Source organism: Haliaeetus albicilla, chromosome 28 (genome assembly GCF_947461875.1).
Source record: "Haliaeetus albicilla chromosome 28, bHalAlb1.1, whole genome shotgun sequence".
Taxonomy (NCBI): domain Eukaryota; kingdom Metazoa; phylum Chordata; class Aves; order Accipitriformes; family Accipitridae; genus Haliaeetus; species Haliaeetus albicilla.
This window is the reverse complement of record NC_091510.1, coordinates 2,902,286-2,924,478: the sequence shown is the minus strand read 5'-3', so window position 1 is coordinate 2,924,478 and position 22,193 is coordinate 2,902,286.

Below are 22,193 nucleotides of genomic sequence, written 5' to 3'. Positions count from 1 at the left end.
GTGGTAACTTCCCTGTGATTCTTGGTTTAAATGGAGAGAAATTCTTTGGTTTCAACTCAGTGATGCTGCTTGTGAAACATTCAGCTCAAGGCGTGAGCTATGAAATTCCCTCCCCTGCTGAGGACGAAGAGTCAACAAATGCTGCGACCACACAGCCTCTTCCAGTCACGTGTGAAACAAAACCTCTCCGGCTCTGTCGAGAGGATGTGTTCAGTGTTCAAAATAGGTTAAAATAGGAGAGAGACTTCAGCTCATTTGTGCGACATCTCCTTGCAGTGGAGCTTAGCATCATGCAATGATGCAGGAGGAGACCAGCAACATGAGAAAAAATATAACTGAAGAGAGTTTGTGTCTTCAGGCAAGCTCGCTGCCAAGAAATGAAAGCAGGGTGTGCAGTTTGTAAAGGTCCAGAGGGCCCCTTTTGATGAATGAATAATGGGGCAACATCAAAAGCAGATTCCTGGAAATTAAGGAACACCTGATGCAGGTTCCTGCATTTTTGAGATTTCATGATGTTCAAGAGAGATTTTGTACAAAAAAAGTGAGTTGCCAGCGTATTCATAGCTCACCAGCAAACACACTGAGGCTAGCAGGCCCTCAGCTCGCCATCGGACTTGCTCACTGGGAGATCACAGAATCACAGAATGGTTTGGGTTGGAAGGGGCCTTCGAGGATCATCTAGTCCACCCCCCCTGCCATGAGCAGGGACGTCTTTCACCAGACCAAGCCCCATCCAACCTGGCCTTGAACACTCCCAGGGACGGAGCATCCACAACTTCTCTGGGCAACCTGGTCCAGTGTCTCACCACCCTCATCGTAAAAAATGTCTTCCTTATACCCAATCTAAATCTACTCTCTTTCAGTTTAAAATCATTGCCCCTTGTCCTGTCACTACAGGTCCTGGTCAAAAGTCCTTCTCTGTGTTTTCTGTAAGCCCCCTATATATATTGAAAGGCAGCAATAAGGTCTCTCCAGAGCCTTCTCTTCTCCAGGCTGAACAACCCCAACTCTCTCAGCCTTTCTTTATTGGAGAGGTGCTTCAGCCCTCTGATGATTTTTATGACCCTCCTCTGGACCTGCTCCAACAGGTCCATGTTTTTCTCGCGCTGGTGACCCCAGAGCTGAAGGCAGTACTGCGGGGGGGTCTCACCAGAGCAGAGTAAGAGGAGAGAATCACCTCCCTGACCTACTGGCCACGCTGCTTTTTATGCAGCCCAGGGCATGATTGGCTTTCTGGGCTGCAAGTGCATATTGCTGGCTCATAGCAGCAACATTAACAGTGGAGAAGGTGTTGTGAAGCTGTGATTCTTTTTTCTGAGCTTTAAATGGGCATATTCCCTGAAATTATTTTCTCTGCTATTTTATTTTCTCCCCTCTTTCAAATCTTACTTCTTTTCTACCTCTGCTTTTCCCTCTCCATTCATCACCTCTCCAACAACCTGGTCTCCTTTAAAGAATGGGGTCTCATTTCTTCTGCTTCTAAGGTGTAGCTGCATTTTGTCATTGCAAGGAAAGAATTTCCCTGCAATGGAAAGTTGACAGATACCAGCAGACTGAGCTGCAGACATACACGGATACAGCTGTTGCTCATCCTAGTGGCTTGATGAGCTATCCTAGGTGATAGCTCTGGGATTATGTGTCACTGGGGGTTTTTTGGAAGATGGTGACTTTATCACAATGATGCCATTCCTCTACTTGCGCTTTAAGTCCTTTGTCTCATCCAGGATACGGGGGAAAGACTGGACCTACCACTAGACATCCACCACAAGTATTGCCATAGTGCCCAAATAAAATGTCTCTGGAAGACAGTGTAGAAGTATGGAAAAAGAAATAAGAACACACCAAAGCTGAAGCTGGATACAAAACCAGTCAAGGGGAGTCGGAAGAGCCTGTCTCTCTGTGCCAGCAGAGCAGAAAGGGCTGACAGTGGGGACGTGGTCCTTCCAGGGCAACACCACTGACGGGGAAGAAAAGTAATTACTTCTCAACGTTTATCACAGACCTAGTCTTCTTTCCTCCTAGGTGTGTCAACGCTGCAAAATGGCAAGGGGAATTACTGGAAGCTGCATTGTTTTATTAAGATATTTAAGATACTCTGTTTTTTAGAAGCAAATGAATGGCTCCAGCCAAAATTTTGCATTTTGCACACATAGTACACCGGTATTCACAAGCATAAGGTTCATTTGCACAGGTTAGCCAGCAACACTCATGCTCCTGGTGATTAAATCTTAGCTGTAAAACCCCTACCATTATAGTGCACTATAGCTTGTAATTGTGTCCAGGTGCGTGTGTCAAGAGCAGTCTCAGGCATGTCCATGTACTTTTCATCCTTTTATTGATTCCTTTGCACCTAAAAAGTCACAGCTGCTTCCATTTCAGGAGATGTACTATAGTTCTTCTTTTAAAACAGTATGACACAGTTCAGTAGCTGGAATGTGCCGCAGAGCTGGGACTGCTAGATAGCTTGTTTTTAATTTTCTCTGCAGCAAAGAGTAATGTGTAACTTCTCAGCAGAGTAACTGTCACAGAGAAAGAAGATAGAATAAAAGGCATATTTTGGCTCATGTCAAGATAAAACTGAACCAAAAAAAAATCTCACAGTTCTGTCTTTATAACTCTGAAACTGAATTTATATCAAGATTTCTGGTTTGAATGAGAAATCGGCCTCAGACACTCATTGGAGACATTGAGACAATTCAAACTTTCCAAGACTTTCAGTGTGTTGGATTCTAGTATTTTGATTGAAACAGATCTCTAATTAATACTGTAAAAAAATTCACGTAAAGAAACCACTGTCCGCAGAGAGTGCTGACGCAAGCATAGGGATGAGTAGTTAATTGGGGGAAAACTTCATTACACTTTTACATTTTGCAAACTGCCTTTTACAAATTCATGGGTGGCAATCTTAGCACTTGTAGGCAATGGCTAGGGGGGCACTCTGAAGCAATAGGAACTTGACCTCACTGCTTTTATTTGCTAAAAATATTTAACAACTGCTTTTAGATATTCTGCTAGCATTGGAAGTAGTGATTTCTTTTAATTAAAATCTCCTAAAAACTGATGTGACAGGGTTCTCTGAAAGAAAAAAAAGAAGGAAAAAAAAGAAAAGAACTGGCAAATTAATTAACTAAACTAGAAGGTCAGTTTTAAAATCCTGCTGCAGACTAATTAAATCCTAGACACTGACATTTTTGGCTAAAAATTGCAACCATAGTAATTAGTGTTGCAGGAAATTTCCATATGCCATTGTGCCAAATGAATGAGAGTATTTCATAATTGTTCCTGTAGGACTTCTTGCAAATAGCTGTGAGGGACGTGATCCTATTGTAGGAAATATGCGAAGGCATCGTGGCACTTTCGTTCCAGTAATAGTGGCTCCCCAGGTCAGTCATGTGAAGGAGGGAGAAGTCTGACAAATGTTAGGAATATTATAAATTATTATTATAGCAGTCTCTCCTTCTTGTTGCCTAACACTTTTATAAATTTTGCTATTTAAAGAAACAGCCACTACTTAAATAAATAGGGCAAGCTATTAGTCAAAAGGCTGTGGATAAATATATGCTGAATATGCAATTAAAAATCACCATAGTGAACAATTTTATATGATAAAACAAAAGGTACTGCTAATTATTTTATTTTATTTGCATATATTTAATTATGCAGAGAGGTTTTTTTTTTTAATCATTAACTTTTTCAGGACTACTAAGGATTTGTTAAATGTCAGGCAGTAAAATTAAAATGTCAGTATATGACATAAGGGTCAAGTAGACTTAATAAACCTGAACTACATCATTCCACATTTATTTTTCTACTGGAAAATATGGTAAAAATGTGAAATGTTTTTCATACAGCCCATGTGCCTTTTGGATACAATAGATTGAGTGAATTATTCAGACCTTTATCTTTTCACAACATTGTGCAAACTTCACTCAAAGGGAAAAAGACTTCTCCCATCTTGAGGGGCACTGGTACAAGATGATGACTCGGGTAGCTTTTCCTTTAATAAATCTGTCTCTTCAAAGAAAATTAACATGTCAGAATAAGAAAATGACCAATTTACCCAATAATTAAAATGAGTACAAGATAAATGACTGTTTCAGATGAGTATCAAAAAGAGATCATGCTGCTGTGCTGAAGGACCATCCTGGTCTCACAGACCTTACATGGGTGCCTGAACCGGTGCTCCTGGACCGGCCAGGTTCATCCTCTTGTTCCAGGGCACTGCTCGTTCCTCTTATGTCCCTCTTTTATTCTCCACAAAAGTGTCATGATTAGCACTTGGAAAAATAGTTGACGGTCTCCTCTGTGGTCAGCTGAACTGCAAAACACTCAGCAGTGCCGCGCCGTAGGAGTGGGGAGAGAAACTTTCCAAGCGTCTCCAAGCCCCGCTGGCCTAATGTCCTCAAGCCTCCGCAGTTAGTCTGCAGTTTCTTCTTTCAAAGACTAATGTGATGGTCTGTGACTGACTGCAGCAATCAAAGAGCATTCAGGTGCACGTAGAGAACAATTTTCTGGTTGATGCGTTCTTTCAGGTGAACTCATTCAGTAAAAAGACGTTTCATACTTCTCTTAGAAAATTTCAGTATTTTTTATCTTATTGCAGGGGGAGAATATATGCCTCTGAAGCTATTGTTTCAGGCCCTGTGCAAACTTAAGTCCTCTCCTGCTAAAACACGGGGTGAGACTGAATAGCAGGGGGATATAACCTGGGCTCTTAATGGCAGAACTTCAGACACATGCGGTCCTATAATATCGGTCACCTGCACAGTGACCAGCAGGCAAGGGTGTTCCAAATCCTGGGTGCCCCAAGTTTTGCACAGGAACTTGAAGTTTTGGGGGATTCACACAAAGGCTGCTCCACGGGGTTGTCCAGTCCATAGTCTAGGAGCTACGCTAGCAATCTTCCAGTCTCCAGTGAACCTCAGAGTGGTTTGGCTTTGGGGATGCTCCTGCTAACGGGATGGGCTTCCTTCTCCTTGCAAAAATGTAGTTTGGAGGGAAAAAAATGTGTGTTCCACTGCTAAATACTGCACAGACATACATCTAAGTAGAAATAAAGATACAAACATGATTAAAATACTAGTTTGAGCAATGAGACAAACCTGGGCAGGTTTTAGAAATATAATGGTACCTTTTTTTTCTGGGTGCCTCAGCACTCGTTTTCCTGGGAGGAACTTACTTCAGTGACGACATCCCCCACGGCCCATGAGACACACGTCCATCACATCCTATGCTGGGTCAGTGGGACATTATCCTTCCACAAAGGAAAAGAAACACTAAGCTGTAAGGAAATGTCAAGTGTTTTGCTCTTGTGGCACCAAAATGAGCTGTTGATCACAATAAATCATGGAGTTCCACAAGAAGACCATCATTTTAATTTACATTGGCAATGTAACAGCTTTGTCCTCTTCCAGAAATAACCTTCCAGGCTCTTTGAATATTCAGGCAGAGGAGGGGGCTATGCTTTCCCTACGCTTATCCCCAGAACTGGAGTGCTGAATTTCTGTAAGGATTTCAAAATCTCACCAAAAAGGGGCTTGTGATCTGCAGGGGCATGGGAGTCCTGTAGTCAGGACCCAACTTGTGATAACAGGTATTTGTCCAGTGGCAAATGTTGCTGTTAACTTGATTTAACTGTCTGTGTAGACATCATCACTGGAATGCATTTGTGTCAGTTGTTTAGGAATAACTGATTACGGCACAAAGCAGGGAAATTTTTTATAGATCTGCTGTACAAAACTAGGGTAGGTGCCTCACATCTCCAGGGTTTATTTCCTCAGCCCTAAGTGGCAATACTGATGCTAAGCCACCCCTGCATTAACCACAGTATGTGTATGATGAGGGTATCTATACTGTTTTTACAGGCTTTGAAGTTTGGGAGGAGAAGAGGAGAAGACCGTGGGAGGTCTTTGTCATGCACAATTTGTCCCATCGCAGCTTTCAGAGCACCACAGGATATTTGCACGAATGACCCATTTGTATAAAGCTCTCTGAAAACATTTTCAGCACAAGTGTATATCTAACGCAGACGTGGTGGTATAGTCTCTGGATTTTGAATCCATATTTAAAATTGAAACAGACTTTCGATATCTTCAAATAGCAGCAGGATGCTGGATAATTTACATTGTGCCTCATGCAGGCAGGCATGTAATCCAGCACCCTGAAGCTGTGCATTCCACACACTGAGTACTAAGGAGTTACTTGTGCTCGTAGCATGTTGGAGAGGGGAGGAGAGTCTGGTAAACTCACCAAACAACGGTGCTTTTCTCAAGACGGAGTTCATCCTCTCTAAAGGCTTTGGAGCAGATGAAGCTGAGCTAATCATCAAGAAACCCTCTATCATTACTTTGGTTTTTATGTTGGGCATTGGGACAGCTTTTTCCCCTTGTCATCAGGAGGAGAAAGCAGTGGTTGGTGCTCTCTGGCAAAAGCAGAGCCACTTATGGCAGGCTGAGTTTTTCCAAGTTAGTATTCAGGAGTCATACGCAGTTGGTGAATGGAGAGACGATCTCAAAAAGGTGTCGAGAAGGGTCTGGCACAACGGGGGTCTTACGGCACGTTCCTCTCGGATGATTGTCAAACAAAGGTAGAGCCAGCCATTACTGAAATGTATTAATTTGTGGAAAAATACAAAAATAAACCGGCTACTTAGGGCACTAACTATTACAGACAGAGAAATAATACAATAAATCACTGAAATGAAGAAATGTGGCAAGAGGCACTGAAAACCGAGAGATATTTTGTCACTAAATTGCAACATTAATAGTGTTTTGAAGCTTCACATTTAAATTGCCTATTTCTGACACTCAAAATGCACATTAGGAAAATGATGCTTATTTTATAGTTACTCATTAAAAGGAAGGGGATAAATAAGATGGAGTTTTAAACTATAAATCTCTTTCATAACGAACAACCAATAAGAAAGTGTGGGGCAGACAAATAAGTGGATAGTGAAAGAATGATTTTTAAAATGCTTTTGTAATCTAGGGTATAAATGAGCAACTGTCTCATCTGATCTAGGATGAGTCATTTTCAGAAGATCTGAGTATGATCCTCAATGCGGGAGATACTCATATGTTACTTGATAATGAAGAAGAACTAGAAATAATAGAAAAGGTTATTTCTTTTCCCTTGCAATAATTCAGGCATTGTGCAATTATACTATTTGTCTCTTCTTTACATGATTGCAATTCAACATGTATTTCCCCACCTACAAATACATCATCTTTCCCCAGCTAACAAGGCATAACTTCAGATTACCTCATATAGACTGTATGACAAATTCAAGGGAAGAATCAGAAGGAACTTACACATCACGGTGGCATTTAGTCTTACTGGAAAGGTCTTTCATGATCACCTGTGTAACTTCCCAGTACTTAATGGCTGCTCAGTAGCCTGCTGCTGATCGACTATTTGCATAACATCTGCATTTATCTAATCTTTATTTATTTTTTAAAGTCTGCAAAGTTACAGCTCATTTGCAGTGCTTCAGGATTTGAGTATTAAACAAAAATGCAAATACAGCAGTAAGCCCTTAATGAGATGTATCCAGCTCATTTTTTTCAGCATTAGCTCCATTCTTTATCTTGTTTGAGCATCCACAGCATAAACTATTCATCAGCTCCAAAACTTCATTTTATTATATCATCAGCCGCTGCCATATATTTTAAAAGTTTAAATTCTAATTTTATCCACAATAAGAATAATAATGATGTTTCAAACTGGCATTTATAGTCCAAAGGAAAATAGCTCAAACACTGCAACAAAACATCTTTTCTTCTGCGCCTTGGAGAGTTACCAAGGCAAAATGCAAGGATACACGCTTCTGGCTTGGTGGTACTTGACTGCTACTTTGCACTGACTTGAAAGACGATAAAGTCACAAGGTAAGGGGGATGCTAGTTCCACACACTTGAAGCCATGAAAGGAGGTCTGCTTGAGGCAGTTTAGATGCCCTGAGGGAAATCCCTACCTTTGGAAGTATCTGAGCATGAACCACATTTTAGCTCCTAATTTTAATCTTCTGAGGCAAATGATATAAAACAAACTTTTGCCTCCAAGAAAGGGGAACGTAATTTTCTGCTTAATACGGCAGTGTGGACAAAACCCTCAGGTCTGGACCACTGGATCACTTGTCTCTCACCCTTGGACCTCTGCTTAGCTTCCCGGAGTGCAGCAGCCCTTCCCCAGAGCCCTCGGAGACCTCCTTCACCTCCCTCACTTTTGGGCTGCATTACCAGGGGTAAGGAGAAGGGATGAAAGGGAGCGTGGCTTTCTCTCTCTCTTCAGTACTAGTATTTATTTTTTGTCTGTCCTAAAATGTTAACTGTCCCGAGGGGAACAGCGTGCGGTTCTGGTCACCCATAAATACTACTTGCCAGTACCATTAGGGGTCACTGCCAACAGCACCCATCTTTTTTCATCCCCTTGAGAGCTGCAGGAGAGTCATGGCACCCATAAAGTAGTTTGCTGCCACAGCTGCAGAGTCGCCCGTGCCCAGAAGGATGACGACAAGTCTCATGTCTGGCTTCCTCAGGATTTCCTCTGTGATAATGTGGTCTGCAATAAGGACCATCAATCTCTCCACCAGCTTTGGGAGATCGGGTCTGTCTCTGATCATATTGATGGTCCTTATTCTGCTGCTCCCCCCCGCCCAAATCAAAAATGAAAAACAAACATCAGAGCCAAAAAATACCTGAGTGTTTCATGAGTGCCTCTATTGCAGCAATGACGCCATTTAAGCTTCCATGCCAAAGTCATCTCCACTGTGAGCTGCAGAAACCCTTGTTTTTTCCTCAGAAACTGTGCGCACATTCATTAGGGTTCAGTTTTATCTGTATTTTTTAAGAACTCCATCCCCATTCCTCCTGTTCCCTCTATGTCTTGTGCTTTAGCCTGTGGGTTTGTACATACTGCAGTTTTGATGAACAGGCTACGCTGTGTGGGGTGCATATTGCTCTGCATGCCTCATAGCAAATTCCTATTCACATTCATTACAAGCAAAGGCTATAAGGCTCTGTAGGTTTTTCTTGCAATTTTAAAACATGTTCATATGAGTTACTGAATTTTATGCCCAGGTTGGCTTTTATTGTTAATGGGTTTATTTGGGCAACAGAGGCCAAAACTTTGTCACTGTGACAACTTTTATGGCATCTTTGGTATCTTGCTTAGGAAAGAACAATGTTTTGCAATATGGGGTTGTTGGTCTTAAAAGCCTCATGAGAAAGACTTCATCAATGCATCAACTATAAAGCTGATAATATAATATATATGGTAATATAATAATACAATAAATATTATAACATAAGTAATACAATAAAGACGGTAATATAATACAATCCTGGGGTTTTTAATCTTCTACATTTTCTTTGGATGCTACGATGTTTCTGAATTTTCACAGTGGAAAATTTTATAAGTGGCTTGTCTTTATTGTTAGTTCATTTGCACTAAAGAATTATCAGCTTCACAAACTTCTTTGTAGCTCCCAGTGGAACTAGTGCAATTATAAAGTTGTGCCAATTTGGCTTCTTAGCAGAAGGTATCTGTTGGAAGAAAACAAATCTCTACATTAGATTCCATCATGAACAAACAAATCGTTTTAATTGGCTGCGTAATGAGATGGCCTTTTGTAAAGTACGTACTTGGAAAGTTCACTGTTAAAGTGGATCTCTTAAGTTCTGCACAGGATGAGTGTTGCAGCAAAACTAATTGTATGAAGTACAGCACGGCTATGTTTCAGCTTTTAAAATGTAGATCATTCATGTATTGCTTTTTATTGTCTGTTTAGCTGGTTTTAATAATTTAGCAGACTCTGAAATCCCAGTATTTTACAACATTACGTACTTGGGTTTTATTTATTTAGGAGAAAATGGCAAAGTGTTACACTGCAGTTATAGGTCAACTTCATTTTAAAAGGATGTTATATTTCATTGACTCCTAAAACATAGCTGATTTCAAACAGATAACTTCAGAGTTTCTAAGACATTATGTTAAGACTACTTAACTCTACTGCAAATTTTTCTTTCTGAGGATGACTTTACTAATTGTGCAAACTGGTATCTTTCTGGTAGTGGAGCAGAGGCAGCTCTTACCTTCGAGATTATGGGATCCATCCCCACAATAACTTCATAACCCTTTGTAAAATCTTTCTTATCCCCGCCCTGTGGTGAGCATGGCTGGTGCCCACGCCAGCACCCAGCCCACAACACAGCAGAAGTGGAAGAACGTGCACAGTGGCAAATTCCCCGGCTATCCCCAAGGCCACAGATGTGGGCATGTGCATGCAGCTTGGGCTGAGTGAAAGGAGGCTTCTAGGATATAATTAGAAGGTCCCAAACCCCCATCTGTCCTGTGATTTTGTCGATGAGGTAAGTGGTAAGGATTTCTTGTATAACCGAGTGCTTCAGCTGTCCTTTTTACAGTGAAGCTGAACAAAGTAGATTGGCTTTGCGTTGGAAAACAAGTTCAATAAATGCGTTGCAGAGCTCTTGTGCATTGGTGTGGTAGGTAGCTCTTATTGGGGATTTTCTTGGCTGCCCACAAGCTCATAGAGATGGGCATGTGGCAACTTGGCTGGAGCTTGAAAAGAGGTCAAAGAAGAAATTTAGAAGGGTCTTTACAGGATGTAAAGGAACATTTTGTCTGTTTTCCAAAATCTACCACTAAATATTTTTGTCTTGTTAGGGTTATCTTTCTAATGAAAAACACAACTGTTGTTTTGTACAGTCTTACTCCCTCAAACTTTATTTGTGTAAAGCATATGCACACACTCACACACATCTACTACTGTTGAGATCCCCACCAGGTAAAAGGTATCAGCATCAGCACTGTGGTGGATAAGCGTGGTTTCAGAAGACATGACCACAAAATATTTCTGAGGTAAAGGCTTAGAAATGTCTAAATAATGAAAATGAGCCAAGGGAATTAAAAATGGAGTTGTACGTTTAATGCAAGTACTTCCATCCAGCTTTTAAAACATTTTCATAAGGTATCTTAAGCTATCACATTTCTCTTTCCATTATTGTTTTGGTTTAACCCAGCCAGCAACTCAGCCCCACGCAGACGCTCACTCACTCCCCCCCACTCAGTGGGATGGGGGAGAGAATCAGAAGGAAAAAGATAAAACTCGTGGGTTGAGATAAGAACAGTTTAATAGAACAGAAAGGAAGAAACTAGTAATGATAATAACAATAATAAAATGCCAATACTAATAAAAGGATTGGAATATACAAAACAAGTGATGTACAATGCAATTGCTGACCGCTCAATGACCGATGCCCAGTTAGTTCCGAAGCAGCAATTCACCTCCTCGGCCAACTCCCCCCAGTTTCTATACTGGGCATGACGTCACATGGTATGGAATATCCCTTTGGCCAATTTGGGTCAGCTGTCCTGGCTGTGTCCCCTCCCAACTCCTTGTGCCCCTCCAGCCTTCTTGCTGGCTGGGCATGAGAAGCTGAAAAATCCTTGACTTGGTATAAACACTACTCAGCAACAACTGAAAACATCAGTGTGTTATCAACATTCTTCTCATACTGAATCCAAACCACAGCACTGTACCAGCTACTAGAAAAATATTGGTTTGCAAAAAAAACCCCACTACTGCAATCTGTATTAGTGCCTTTTAGTAGAAAAGTCAAAGATTAGATGGGCTATAGAAATGAGCAACTTTCATGCCTTCGAAATTGCTCCAGGGCAGCTGGCAGCACACCGCTGGGTTGGCCTGGCTGCTGCCTTTGCTGGGTTCGGCTGGTACCTTTAGTGCATTTGTTCTGCTGGGGGAAAAAAAAAAGTCAGTTTCCATTGTGTCTTTCAAAAGCACTGTGTTCACCACCACTAAATATCTCTCCATTTTATTTCAAAAGTACCTGTTCCTGTGGTAACTAAATGCAATACCCATCGTCATGGTTAGCATTCAGCAGACGCTCGCCTTGACCTCACCTCTGCAAGCATCCAAGGTTCGTTCCTCTCCTTTATACGCACCGCACATCCCATGGCCTTTTGCAAAATCTCAGCTAAACTTCTTGCTTGACAAATGCATCCTTTCCCCTTCAGTGATGATTAGATACAGATATGAAGTCTGCATTAAAACTGAAAGATTGTTTGAACCGTACTAATATTGGGTTGCTGTATTGCTGCTGCAGCCGAGGCTGCACCCTGCCTGACAGCAGTACGGAGGTGCCTGGGCCACCGGGATGCTTTTTGGCCCCGAAAGTTGCCTGTTGCAGCCCCAGTGCTTCGGAAGAGGCAGAAATCTAGGAACTGGTATCCCAATTTCTGTTTTGTATGAGATGACTTCTACGGGGCGTTTGGATGCGTGTTCATGAATCAGATATGTTTAAATTATTTACAGAACCTGCTAGCTTCAAAGAACCTAATTAGAGTAGACTAGCATGTTTTAGGACCAAAAAAAGCAGGCTCTGCTCCTATAAGTAATTCCTGCTCTAATGAACAAACTCACGAGAGTGAAATGCATAAACAGATTCTGTGGGATCAGGGCATGGAACGTATTTTCAAGCCCAAGGATTTTGTCAGTGTAATATCTATGAAATGCTACAAATATTAGCGGCAAAAGAAATAACAGTACTAAAACTTTATAGTGCAATGTAATCTATTCAACATCAAAGAGGCAAGTATCTGTTTTTCAGTATGACTTAATACAAACCCAGTATTTACTCATCTACAATGGAATTCAAATATTTGCAGAAAATACTATATTTGAATTTCACATCAAAATGGATCATATTTAGCCTCTGTGCTGCTGACACACCTGTTATCTCAAGTTCTTTGTCTTCATTTCAGCAGTCACAAACTCTACCATAAACCTTAAGGACTTTCATATTCCATAATTCAATTTATAGAAGCTTCTGTTACCATAAGAAGTATCCTTATAAAAATGACATCCAAACATTCCCTACATATTTCTGCACCATAAATTCCATATGAAATTCACTTGGTTTTAAAGTCAATTCAAGATTCTTTGATCAGAAGTGGAGATTCAGCCTGGTAACTTCAAGTTAAACTGTGTTATTTCTGTGCTTTATGTATCACCGCTGACTATAAAAACTGTAGAATAAGAACTTAACTGGAAAGTCTCCAGGGAAGTGTTTGAGACAGAAAGCAGTATGTTCATGTGTAGCTATATTGCTTCTACTCTGGTGACAGAAAGAAAAATATGGTTTTTTCAGTAAACTGAATGCATATCTCTCAAAAGTCTCACAGGGAATGGTTATTTATAACACTGAGCTGCCATTTTAAGATGGGTACTTTTTTGGGGGTTTTGACTGCCACCAATAATAAGGATTCCAGGCAGCAAATCAGATCCCATAATGAATATTTTACCATTTCCATTCTTGTCGATGATTTTGAAGGTAATCTTGAACTTCTGTTGAGATACTAAGGCTGAAATTTGGACCAGTTCTTCTCATTAAAAAAAAATGGTCCTAAACATACCAGAACTGTAAAATATAGCTGTATTGGTGATCAAAAACCCTTACCTGTGGACAGCTGTAAACCTATTTACTTATTACTGTTCTTAAATCCCTGCAGGGTGAAAGAGAAATGAAAGATGCCATAGCTCTCCTCTTTTTTTTATTTGCGGTGTATCTGACCTGTACCTCGGCCCTTCAGTTATGATTTTACTGTGCACTATTTACTAAGCACAGGTAACAGCAGCCTACCTTGTATACTCCCAGTCAAAATCAAAGGCCCTTCTGTATGTCGGGGATATTCTGTTATTAAACCCCAACATTATTAGTTTTTCTTTCCTTTTGACAACAGAAATAGAAACGTGTCAGTAAGAGAAACCCTTCAATTATCTGGATTTTTTTTTTGAAGGGCAGATCTGAGCCTTCTGAACCTTATCCTATTTTTAACAGAGTTTGCTACAAATAGGGAAGAAGTGGCTTGGCTGCTTGCCAAATCCTCCAGATCCAACTTAAACTCCCTTTCCCTCTCACTGGCTTTGTCTAGACTAGGATCTGTAGGGGGTTCGTTTCCGAATGTTTGCTCACCCTTTCTAACCTGTGGGAAGGTTTGGGCACTTTTAAGGCCGATTGCCTTTAACAAATACTGATCTGACCCAGCTAAAACTTCCCAGATGTCTGTGGCCGTGGTCAGCCGCTGAAGCAGTGCCAGGCACCAGCTGCTTGTTCCGATGCTGCTGAAAGCATCGCGTCGGGGGATTTTTCTCCCTCTGAGTGCAGCATCAGCTCAAGGTACCACTAACTGTGGTCCAAACTAAGCCGGCAGATAGAGCACTGAGGCAGATGAAGAGCACGGGCATCCACTGGGCATGACTCAACCGGCAAAAAAAAGTCTTTGTGCGGTGGCTGTTTGATGCCCAGCAAAATCCGTAGACCTTGGCGAGGGTTTTCTCTGAGGCAGAACTGCAGGACTGTACCTGAACCAAATATTTGGGAAAGGAAAGCCCTCAAAGGACGTGGGCGCACACATGTGCAGCTGGGGAGGAGATTCAGAAAAAGCACATGCGATGCTCCGTCCTGCAATGTGCGTGATCCTCCGGGATTCATTTAGGCACCCTTTGTGCAGAGCCAGACTTTGGGTCTCCGAAAAGTTGTATCCAAAGCCTGCAGGTGCCCAGCTTGTAGAAACTGTAAATGTTGAGTTGAAGGTCAGGTTCCATGTTTTACTGTGAGTTTCTGGTCTTTCTCTTGAAAACATGGCCTAGTTATTAAATTCTTATCACAGGTACTTGTTCCTAAACGTTAGAGGATGTTTATAGTCTCCATCCACTACCACTGCCCTTAGGATCCCAGTATATAGAAACAGGCTTTGTGAGGACAGTGTATAAGGTTTTTCTTCCTTATGAAGACTCGCACAGATGTGAGTGGGAAGATGTTTATTACTGCCATGCAGAAACCCTCCTGCCAAAGAGAAAATTGTTTGCTGACTACCAAAGCCGGAGGAACAGAGAGAGATGGATCTATGGAGGAGTGAACAAAGGGAGAGGGAGAGCCAGCCCCGAGGTCGATGTCGTTCTTTTCCAGTGTGAAAGCCACATTCCTTATTTTAGGAGTCCAAACAGTTATGTAGCCGGACATTCTGTTAACCAGCATTTACCTCATTTTTAAAATACAACTTTCATTACGTGTTAGAGCTCATACAATATTCATAAACACAAGCGTCTGCATCGCTTCTCCTCCGACCTAACCTTCAAGCTGCTGAAGTGGAAATTAGGTTCTGTTCTTGTTGCTGTTTTTAACTTGGCATAACGTTTGCAAATGATACTTGCTGGATTTGCTGAGGCGCAGAAGACTGGTTCTGTGGATCACACCCTCACTCCAGAATGGAAAGGATGGGCCAAACAAAAGGCCAGGGCGGGGGGGGAACCTTTGTTTCTCTGACGGAGATAATTGTCACTTCAACACGAAATTTTGGCTCATCCTCTGTTTTGAACTGGTGGAAGGATTCTTTGAATCCCTGCTGAGAAAAAAACTTACATGATTCTGACTCCTTACCTTGAATTAATTAAGAGATTTTCAAAATGTTGGAACATAAGGCTTGAGTTGCTAAATAAGACACATGGGTAAGACTTGAAATATTACACTTTTCTGCTTTACAAGTATATCTGAAAGGTTAGCACCCAGTGAAGCATGCAGATTCATCTTGTAAAAACAAAATCTGAGGTGCATCCATAAAGATTTTTGGCCAAATTAAGACCTGATGCTTAAGCAGGTGCAGCTTCCCCATTGCGTGGGTAGAGTTTGCCATAACTGCAGCCTAGAGTTATTGACATTAAAAAGCAGGTGGAATAAGTTTATCCTGTTTTAATTGGACTATAATATTCTCTCATTAGAAAACAAAGCAGCCACCTTGGCATCACAAGCACAGAAATCATCACGACTTTCTGCTGCCCAGAGAGGTTAGGAAGCTGCTGCTTTTTTCTGTTCTTGTCTTCTGATCAGGTATTTAGAACAGAAAGCTCACATTATGTTTCTTTCTCTCCCAGACCTGGTGATTTTTAATACAATTTTTTCCATGGGCTGTGAAGCCTGAGCTCTTTTCTGGAAGAGAAGAGTAACCATTGTCCCTCGGTGACTATTCAGGCATATCTGCAGCTTGTGTTGCTATACCCAAATTAGATTGACCTGAGATGCTGGGCAAATTCTTGAAATACCATACACTCATTCTCTGAATTACGAATCCACTGGTGGTGTTTAATTTATGTAGGGTTTTTTATGTACAGATATTTATACTTTTTTATACTGATGATATCTGAAAGGTGAGAAATGGTTTGAGTGTGAAGAATGTGACTGAGGCTTAGGGGATTTGTGTTCTCCTCCTCCCCACTGCCACTCATTTCTCATCTGACTTTTGAGCAAGTCATTTACATCTCTTTGCATCAGTTTCCCAGTGCACGTAAAGGAGATTTTTACAGCTACTTCAGAATAATTCATTAATAACACTAATGTTGTTTCTTATCTTCACCTGTATTGTTCCACTGGGATAGAGACTCTGTGCCTACACAGTAACTGGCAGGAGAAACCCTCTCATAATTGGGGTTCTTTAAGTGTTTGCAAGTATCCAATTAGTGCAAGCTGGTTTGCCTAACCTATCCTGCCACAGACATGGATGTGGCACATACTCTGGCAATGAGACACTTCAAAAAGATGGTGATTTTCCAGCTGTCACTCATCATTCTTCTGCCTCCGTTCCACTTTCAACCTCCCTTCCCATGGTAAGTAGGGAGACAACCCTTCCCATTTACAGCAAATACAGGCTATGCGCACGGAGTGCGTACATCTCCAGTTTCCATGCTACCACTGTAGTGAACAACCACTTCTCCTGACCTCCTGCAATGCTGCGTGCTCTCTGCTCCACATGAGGATGGAGACAACTCAGCGTTTCTTTGGAGTCCTTCAACACCTTTCAGGTTTGGCCCCTTGGCAATTAATGGATGTCTTGAAAGCTTGCTAGAAAATGTAGTTCTTTCGCACTGCAGCACTCCTTCATTTAGTACTTTGCAAGTGAGTTGTAAAAATTTGCCCTGGAGACAGGGAAATGCAAATATAAATTAGATGGAGCACTAATAACATTACATTACAGAACAATGCAAACCGTTTTGGACACCCCACAGAGAAGAAATCCATGCATTCCTTTCTGAATTATCTTTATGGAAATTTCTGTAAACGTGCCGTTATTAAAAGAGAGTAGCAATTATTTCCTTCTTTGGTTCATCAGTTGCAGGGAGGGGGAGAATCGGCAGGGGAATTAATTTTGTTTTCTTCCCTCTTCTCTTTTTCTTCCCTGTGCGTGTCGGAGAGCTCTCGCACGACAGGAACCGAGAGCACGGAAGCCTCTGCTGGTAGAAAAAAGCAAGAAGGATGAGAGAAGTGGTCAACATCGTTACAGATGGGGCTCTGTAGGTGGAAGTAGTTAAGAGAGTAGCAGAAGCAGACAAGGTTGCGGCTAACAAGGCTACTCAGGAAGCCAAAGCTATTAAGATATGTTGACATAACATTTGCAAGCTTCACAGGGGCCATCATTATAAATTAGATTTAGTATTGATCAGACAGTTCAGCATCGGGGCTGGAGGAAAACTGGACACAGAGTTCTTTACAAAATTGGCACTTCAGATTCTGCCTTCTGATTAACACAGAAGAGCAGAAAACCCCCGTCTCCTGACTGACCTCAAACAGAGTGACTGCTGTCCTCTTCCAGGGGGCAAGCAGAAAGTTGCAGTCATTTGGAGTTGGTATAATCTTTCAAAATTGCAGTTGCAGTCATAACAAGGACATTAAGAACAGGCCTGTGAGATACAAGTTAAATCCAACACGTCTGCAAATGCCAGCAACTCCTTGCTTATGAGGCCTAGTAGAGGTTTTGCAAGCGTATCGTTCAGGATGAAAACCGGTTGGCAGCGTGTTACGAGGTGTACTGGGGAAGGGACCTGGTGATTTAACACGCAGGGAGAAAGCAGCTTGTGAGGCTTGTTAGATCAACAGGGATTCTAGCCCCATACTTCAGATTAAATGCCCTCTCTTCTAACATTCACCTTTTCCTGAGCAACACCCACGCCTTCCTCTTTTTTTCTCTTTTCTCTTTTTTCCTCTTCTTTTCTTTTTTCCTTTTGTTCCGGCAGTCTATTTTCATGCCCTTCCAGTAAGCACCACCAGAGCAGAAAATACCCGAGGTTTATAAGAAAGCCACAGGTAATTCACTTCAACTGAAAGTTTCTTTGTCCAAAATGAAGGTTTCGCTGCACTCTCTATCATTTGGCAGTGTTTAAATTCCCAAAGAAAATTGCTGCCAGCAGCTTGACAAGCGTGCAGGGCCCGGGCGCTCTCACCATGCCAAACCCCGAATAAAACGCAGTTGGCAGGGGGAGAGGATGATGATCCACCTCGTCCTCCTCCGATCGCCCAGCGGCCAAATACCCTCCTGTGGTGCCAAGACTGGTTGAAACTTTTTCCCCTGCCCGTCTGACTTGAGTTCAAGGCCCAGATCTCCAAGGGACATGCAGGAGTGTGATGGTACTCCTTCCACTCGCTCCGTCCTCGTGCAAGAAAACCGTGACGTTGTCCCAGGTGCGAGCTCGGCGCCGACCCCCTGCCCATGGCATTTCTTGGTGGTTGGCCTTGGCCCCTCACCACACGGACTGTAGGTCTTGTTGGTCCCATTTCTAACACTCCCCGACGCACGGTTTATTTGGCCATGCCGGACACCACGCCGGCTGCGTAGAGGTTGCGTGTGGTGTTCACGGTGTCCCACCGTGTGTCCGGCTCTCTGGGGCTTGATTTTCCCACCTCTTCCCATTCCCAGACATGGCAGAGGACATCTCTGGTCCCTCAGACAGGAATGGCGCTGGTCTTTCCTTACTCCTCTCCCCTCATCCTTCTGGACTGCTGCCTCCACACAAACGTCCCGTGCTTTAAAGCGCTTCATGTCCATTGGCAGCCAAGAGTCAATGTTTGCTCTTAGGCAGCCTTGAGCTGCTACCAGGTCCCTGGAAGCAGCTGCTGTTAAAACGGAGGAACCCCAGATGCCACGTCAGCTTTTAGCAACTTGTACTGAATGAAGTATAACCTCCCTTCTCCTTGATGGTGAGGAGGGATGAAGATCCAAGAAGGGAGGTCTTACTGGGCTCAGCCCTGGTTCCTGGGGATCTTGGCAGGCCACTGCCGCTGCCTTTCATCTGCTCCTCCAACCTCTGCCTGCAGGAGAAAGCGTCTTCCCGGAGTCGCTTCCCACCTCTCGGGTTGCTGGTGGGGACGGAAAATTGGGAAATGCCCTTCTGAAGAGACAGAGAGGAAACCAGGCCTGCTCCAGGGACACAAGGGGTAGCTCGAAAGTAGATTAAACCTTTTATTTAGGAAGGACTGACTCTGTGCCTATCCCTACATCATCAGGCTTCAGTAACCCTTACGGGATATATTTAAACATCTCTTGGCTTTAGAGAAGAAGGGCGGGATGCGTGCCCGGCGCCCTGGCAGCCACGGCCGGTAGCCAGGGAGGGGGCCGGGGCGCAGGACAGCCACCTCCTCGGGGGAGACAAAGCAGAGGAGACCTTCTCCCTCCGTCCGCGGTGAATTAGAGCCGAGCGGCATGGGGGAGCGAGGGGGGGACGAAGGCTGGCGGCGGGCAAGGGTCCGCCAGCATCCTCCCGCCGCCGCGTTGTGGGATGCTCGAGTGCAACGGGGGCGTGCGAGCGCAGAAAAGCGCTGGGAGAAAGAAGCTCTTTAAGTGAGGCTGTTCAAGCCTTTATGTCTCATCTCTTCACCCGCGGTGCCCCGGTAAGGAGCAGAGACTGCCCATAAATTGCAGTTTAAATCCATAATACCCCTGCGCTAAACTGTCATCAAATGGTTACAGGTAAAATAACGAGACAAAAAATGAAGGCTGGAGAAGGGTTTTTATTGCTTTTAAAAGGTCTCTCTTGCAAGATGCTTGCCTTTTACTTCAAAGATAGTGCTGAAGAGTATTAAGAAGGTGGGGGGAAAGAGATCCCCCACCTCTGAAGTGGGAAAAAACACTACTTTAATCACCACTCCTATTTATAACGTAATCTTTCCTACATTTTGTTTCAGGGTGTTTTATTCAGTACATCTTTTGTAACCATTTCTCTTTTGACTTTCTGGAAGATTATGCTAAATGTCAAAATGTCTCTTTGGGCTCATAAAGTGATGCCATAATAAAGCATCATTTTAACTTAGAATGGGTAAAACAACCTATAAAATAAAATGGAGCATTTTGACATTAATTGAAAAAGTTACCTGCTTTTCTAGTTTCAGCAGATTCATGCCAGCATTAAAAAAAATAAATTAGGTTACAGTTTATTACAACATGCGATGACCTTTAAGTAACTTTATAGCACTTTATGGTTCTGTTGCAGTCTTCTAATCAGCATTGTGTCTGAAGGAAATGATAAGCAGTCTTTCTCCTTCCTCCAAAGTTCTGTTAGTTTTAATCCCTATGCATGGAGCAGGATTCCTCCTGCAGCCAGGTGAGTCAGTTTATTTTACAGTTATTTGAGTCTTGTAACGTCCTCCTGGTGAGTTGTTTGTTTGGGTTTTTTTTATGTTTAGTAACTTTTGAGAGTTTCAGAGCTTTTTTATTGCCACCTACATGTGAATAAAAACTAAATGTGGCCACTACAGCATTCAGACCTGTTCCTCTAGCTTTGAACACCAGTAAATAGTTCTGCTAGAAACTGTGCATAATTTTCCATCGGAAGACTTTCTTGTACTAGCTGCCATTTATACAATGAATATACCCTCAAGGTAAATTTATACTGGCAGTCTTGACGCATGTTTACAAAATGCACAACACCGCACAAGCACATACACAGAAACACACTAGGAGGGTGTTTTAATAAGGCTAAAAAAATTATTTTCGAAAGTCCCTGCAGAAAGGTACCCTGCAAGTTTTCCTAAGTGGGTTTTTCAAATTATTTTTTTTTAAAAAGGAAAGAAAAATACATTAACCAAATGTTTCTAGCTGAAATTAAAATGTCTATGATACATTGCTTGAGTATAATAAATTCACCCCTTCTGTTTTTCCTGTGATTTAGTTATAACTGTCTTAGAACATAACAGAAGATACATGGTCTAAATTAAAGAGGTCAGAACTGAACATTTGGGATAGTTCAATAAAAAGGAGAAGAAAACAGTGATGAAAAACAGCAAAGCAAAGAAGCCAGCAACCAAAAAGCCAGCAAGGGATCGGTGCTGCTGCCTTCTTGGTACAGGCTGGTAATGGCTCCTAAGCCAGGGGAAACCTCAGCTGGCTGCTTAGATCAGTTTTCTTCCCAGCATATATCTCATCATTTCTCTTCATGTGTTGGATCTATTATAAAGCATTGTAATTTCCACTGTCATACGACTAAGAGAAAATATTTCTAAAGCTTAGCAGTAAGAACACGTAATAGTTTAGATGCTATTGTAGTCTTTAATCTGCTAGGCACTTAGTTCCTTTTGTTACAATGAAAATAGTATATTCCTGTTATCATGTCCAGAGAATTCTGGTGCAAATTGTAAGTTTTCTCCGACAAAGTTGTGTTTGACTATTTCTCTGATGAGGTGAAAGGTCAATTTGCTTATAGTTTCCATGCTTCATTAAAATTCAGCTTCTGTGCTGTGTAATGTGGGTAATATTAATTTTCTAAACATTGATGTACAGCAGCTGCTAACTAATTTCCATAATGGTTGTTCTATTCTAAGGGCATTAAACCTGAAACAAGGTGGATCCAAATGGAAAAAAATGTAGATGATTACTGGCCATCTGCCAAAAAGACACTTGGGGACGTGAAATTTCTGGAATCACTGAAGGTTCATTTTGATCAAATATTCATATTCTGAGCCATGTGTCAACAATTTTACTGTTTAAAGACAAGAAGGTTGTGGAGGGGAATATTGACACCATCCTTCACGTGGGAGTTTGCTTTCAGACTTCTTATATAAAGGAAAATATGTTGTTAAAGAAGAATGGAGTTAACATTAAGATGTTTTCAAAGGAAGGTGCAAAAGTATTGGAGACACAAATTTCTTCCCTTGGGAAAAGGGACCGTGGAGGGAGAGAGGTCATAGTAATGCACTCAGCTTTGAAGTCAAGCATAACCATATGCATGACCATTTGGGAAATGCTTCCTGTATTTTCATTTCCATGGATTCATTATACTAATGCCAGTAGACAGGACTATGTTTTTTAACTGAGGGAGCCACAGACCTACGTTAA